This window comes from Athene cunicularia (genome assembly GCF_003259725.1).
Source record: "Athene cunicularia isolate RWA chromosome 4 unlocalized genomic scaffold, athCun1 chr4_part3, whole genome shotgun sequence".
Lineage (NCBI taxonomy): Eukaryota > Metazoa > Chordata > Aves > Strigiformes > Strigidae > Athene > Athene cunicularia.
In genome coordinates, this window is record NW_020799100.1 from 11,812,806 (window position 1) to 11,817,777 (window position 4,972).

General features: G+C 53.5%; 2 protein-coding genes across 2 annotated transcripts in view; one reads left to right on the forward strand and one right to left on the reverse strand.

Annotated features, from left to right (window-relative positions):
• SPRY3 (sprouty RTK signaling antagonist 3) overlaps positions 1 to 1,697 on the reverse strand; it is a 5,992-nt gene extending 4,295 nt beyond the window's left edge. The window contains exon 1 of the mRNA XM_026848510.1: positions 1,501 to 1,697. The gene's annotated coding sequence lies outside the window, so the exon portion shown is untranslated. The remainder of the gene's footprint in view (positions 1 to 1,500) is intronic.
• TMLHE (trimethyllysine hydroxylase, epsilon) overlaps positions 1 to 4,972 on the forward strand; it is a 31,614-nt gene that overhangs the window by 329 nt on the left and 26,313 nt on the right. The gene's annotated exons all lie outside the window — the stretch shown is intronic.

Consider the following 4,972-nt stretch of genomic DNA (forward strand, 5'->3'; position numbering starts at 1 on the left):
CGGGGACACCCGTGGTGGCCACGCTGCTTGGCCCCAGTCGCAAGGTCCACGCTGCCTCTGCCTCAGGGGTGTCATCCCATGGGGTTGGGTTCAGCCCGACCCCGACACCGTGGGCAGGTTGTGTCTGGCTGCAAGGGGCCGGGAGCGATTGATGGGGGTCTGTCGCCTCGGGTGAATCGCTTGATCTGTAAATCACTGGGAAATGGGCGCAGTCACCTTCTCCCCTCTCACGTGCCTGAGCAGCTCACCTCCCGTGGGCATCTCAGGAGGCATCTGTGAGAGCACAGGTGCCATCCACCCCCGATACTACCAAAAAGTCTGAACTAATACCTGAATTAGCTCCTGTAGGAGAAGCTCGGGGCAGAGAGGCTGGAAAGGGGCTTTTCCGTACCGAGATACACAGAACCAGTCCACACACATCCCATTCTCTCAGAAACAAAAACCTTGGACTCAAGGTGCAAACAAGAACCTGAACCTTCTGTCCCAGACGTGTCCCTGAGTCGCAGTGTGCTCCCTCCTTGGGCTGCTTTCTCTACAGCAGCAACCTCTGCTCTGGAGCACCAAGGGTCCTTGTGATACCCCTCAGCCTCATTTAGCTATAAAGTGCACCTGGTTTGACAGTCCCAAAGACAAGTCCCTTGATGACACTGGGACATTGGCTATGGATCCCACCAGAGCTCCCACCCTCCCTTTATTCCTCTCATCCCTTCCAGGTTGGTCACCCATCATTTCTGGCAGCATTCACCAGACGAGAAAAGCAACATTACCGGCTGAGGGAGGGCTGAGAACCTGTCTCCAAAAAGTGAAGCTGAAGCCATCAAGCCCTCAGCCATCCCAGCCAGGTCCCTAGCAGCATGGGGACCCGCTCCCCTGGGGCAGGCAGCTGCCCGAGACTCAGCCACGTGTTGTCCGTGTTTGCTGCTGATGGGCAGCGACAGGTCTGGGGGTGTGAGAGCAGGCTGGGAGGGAAACAGAAAAAAAAGGATCCTGAATAAGGGTGACAAAACCAGATCTGCTGCTTGTTGCTCTAACAGATGGGTATAAACCAGGATGATCCCACTGACCTCAGTGGCTCCCTCCCAGCTGATGCCAGCAGAAGCACTGAGGTCCCCCCCAGCAGGGGCCAGTGACTCTATTCTCCCAACATGGTACCCAGTTGAACCTTTCCAGGCTTATTTTTAGGCATTTCTAGGCTAAGTGTTTCTCCATCTCCATAGGATCCCACCAGAGATGCTCCTTCAGGAGGAGTTTCTCCAAGAGGACCAAGTCCCTGACAGCATCCCTCAGCCTTGGCTACAGCTCAGAGCCTTAATGCTGCATCTCCCTCCGCTCCCACGAGCCCCTCCTCTTCTCCCCATCGCTCTGAGCTCTGTCTTTAAAGACGCAGAAAGGAACCGAGTTGCCCAATTCCCAGCAACTGCCAGCTGGCTGTGAGCACCTGACTCCTAAAAGCACGTGTGATGTCCTCCCTTTCTCCCAGCCCAAATCTATCACTCCCACCTTGAGGTGCCGGTGATTCAGGCTTCCCTCGCTGGCTCACAGCATCCCTAGCGCAGCCTGCATCGTGCTCAGCCAGCGCTGCTTTATTCCTCACCCGCTGCCGAGGGAGGGCCAAAAAGGCATGAATGCAGAGATACCGAGACAAGTGGGAGGGTGGGAAGTGGAGGGAGAATAGCAGCCTCCTGGTGAGTTACTGACCGCAGCATCTCTGAAGAGGAGGGCTGGGAACCCAAATGCATTTGCAGAGCAGAAAACTTTGGAGCTGCTCCCAAAGGAAGGGTCTGGGATAGAGCCTCCAGCAGGTTTTTGGAGTGATTTTGGCTGTTGGGAGAGGGATGTGGTCCCCTGACGGTGCATAGACATGTTATGATCCCTGCCAGAGGAAGCTGTGAGACTCCGTTAGATTTCTGATAATCTCTCTGTGCGCGGGGTCTGTGGCCGCCCCTGAACGGGGGATTTAACATCCCTCCTGCAGCGCCGTGACAGCTGAAGCTGTGCCCCACGCACTGCTGCCTCTGCTCCTTCTCAGCTGCTACCTGCAACCAATCCCAGCTCCTCTCAACTGGTCTTTGGAATTGGTTTCACTCCTCCTCCAGGTCTGAATCCATCACCTTTTAACTCCTGGAATGCCCTTGGGGTCCTGTTCAAAAGGACAGGGAGAAGCAGCTCCCAGGAGCCCCATTCTCTGCCCTTATTTTAGAGGCTGCCAGCACATCTCCTGCCTGGGACAGCTGATAGCACAGAGATATGGGCATTGAGATGGCAGCAGTACATCCCCATGTTCCCAACTCCAGCCAAGCCCTGCGCAGCAAGTTCTCAGCACCTGTTGCAGATCTCTGCCTTGGAGGAACCCTCATCCCTGGCAGTCCCCACAGATCACCAGCAATTCCTCCCTGCTTTGTTCTTTCCACTCCCCCTGCACATCCCCAACACCACCAAAAAAAAAAAGGTGGGGAAGTATTTGCCTTCCTTTCCCTCCTCAAAAAGAGTTTCTCTAGATACACAACACATGTTCACAAAACCAGAAGAGCTAAATGTGGAGCCAGAAGAGCTCAGCTGCAATTTTAAAAGAACCAGGAGAACTCAGCACTGTTTTCTAGGCACATTATCCAGCTGCCTCCAAGCCTGACCACCTCTGGTCCTGCCTCTGCAGACAGCTGAACAATTAACCGCTGTGGATCAGTCCGGAAGCGGGCAGCAGAGAGGAGAATATCCCAGAGCAAAGCTGAAGATGTCTGATCTCTTCTGATGCTATTAGCCAAGCTTGGGCACGGGGGGAGGGCAAATTCATCTTCAGTTAAAGATGATGCGGAGTGGGGGAAAGGAGAGGCTAAAGAGAACATGCAATTCCCCTGATTAAATCAGCCAGAAACAATGAGGTGCTGGTGCCCTCTAATTTTTAGATTCACAGATTTTAGGACCAGAAGGGACCATGATGTTCATCTAGCCTGACAGTCTGTATTATGTAAAAGCCACTTGAAGCCAGACAGTGCCACTAGCTTTTTAGAAGCAACAGCAAGCGCTGTGGAACTTATTAAAAGACTGTGATTCTCCTAAGGTGGAAGGCCAGGTACATCCACCCCACCGGGCTCAAACTGAACAGACGGTGGCACTGGGGGGAAGAAAACATAATTTCCCTTCCATATCATGCAGTTCCTCTACCCAGCAAAGATGAAAAAAAAAAAAAAAAAAAAAAAAAAAAAAAAAAAAAAAAAAGCAACCCCTTCCTTGCATTTTCATTTTGAACCTTCCCTAGTCCCTGGAAAGATCCTGGCCCTGAGATGTCTCTTGGTCACTTGGTGTAAAACCTCACTGTTTGCAACGGTGCAGCTTCGTAGCAAGGAGAGCTGAGCCCGACCCACCATGCAAGCCAGATTCTGAGCTCCTTACTCAGCCTGCAGCACCGCGGAGGTGTAGTCATTGACTGCAATGTGAGTTTTTCTCTGAAGATGGAGCCAGGCAGCATAAAACATCAATAAAGAGCTCAGGATGCGTCCCTTTAATGAGCTGAGATTGTAACACGCTGACGGAGCTTGCCAGAAGCTGCCCATTCTGTCAGGAGGAGTAGATCCTGCTGGAGAAGTGTTAAGTGGGTCCTGCTGACTCATTGATGCAGATGGCTCTGTCCCCACGCCGACGGCGGCGAGGCAGGAGGTGCTGTCTCGGGGGAGAGCATCCAGTGCAGGGGCTGAGCGAGACAGCGCCTGGGCTGAGCTGGTACCCCGGTGTGTGAACTCAGCTGGAGGGGGAACTTGAAAGCAGATGTTTTTCGTTTTGTTTTGTTTTCTCCGTGTGTCACTGCATAGAGCAAGCACCAAGTGTTGGGCAAAGCTCAGGGTGTCCTGGTGCACTGACAGGCTCCCTGTGCTTCCAAGGCAGCTCTTCTTCTACAGAAAAGATGTTTGTCGCCACGAGGTCCCCCACCCAAATCCACATCACCCTTCCAGCAGAGAAACCAGAGCAAAGATGTGACTCAAGCAGCAAGTGTGGTTCTAAATGTGTGACACAGAGACCCCAGCCCTCAGCTCCTCGGGAAGCTGAGCAGGATGGGTAAAGTTGGAGGGTGGACCGGCTATAGAGATAGTGGGGGGGCTGTCAATACAAGCGTTGCCTCGCTGGGAAATTAAGTTCATCTTCCATCTCCCTGGAAGGACTGGCAGATGCCTGGGCACATATTCTGACTGAGGTAGAGGTAGCCAACTCTGGAGCTGGATCACTCACACTGCATGAGCCAGGCAGCTGCGTGGGGTCCTTCCTTCAGCACCCTTCCTGACTGTCTTTGGTGAGCTAAAACCTGAGGTCTATGTGGAGTGCCAGGTGTGGGTGATGTATATTTCCCCACCCAAAACACATTGCTACACCCACTGGGGAATCAAGTACCAAAGGGTTTGCACCCTCTGGACCCGGAATGTCCCCAGAAAGCCCATGGAACACCAGTCCCCCTTGTCAGCCTGACCCTGCATCCACAGGACACATGCTCTTCATCCAACCTGTGTCTGTATGGCACCTTCAACCCCTGGCTTGATTGGGATGTGACACTCTCACAACTGTCTCTTGTCCCCAAGACATCAGGGCTATCTCTTTCCCCAGCTTCTATGTCACACACCCCTTGTGATGCTTCTCTACCACCCTGATCTTTTGTAGGAGCAGTTACCACTCTCTGTTTCAGGTCTTCATCAGGCTTTCCAGAAGTCCCAGACAGCTTCACCACATGTACCTGGTATTCCTCCTGCAGATGCCCAGGTGTACCCAGTTCTCTGCAGACCAGCTGGTCCAGTTGCTACTTCCACCTCTTGTGCCCCTCTTGTTCCCTTCTTGTTCCCCTCTTCCACCTCTTGATCCCCTCCAAGCCCAGGTACCTGACCCGAGCATCTTCCCTCACCTGGGTACCACCCTTCCCACTCCAGACCAAGCCCTCTCATGCCCCACTGAGCAAAACTCATTCCCCTTGGAGGCGGGGGGTGGGGGGGTG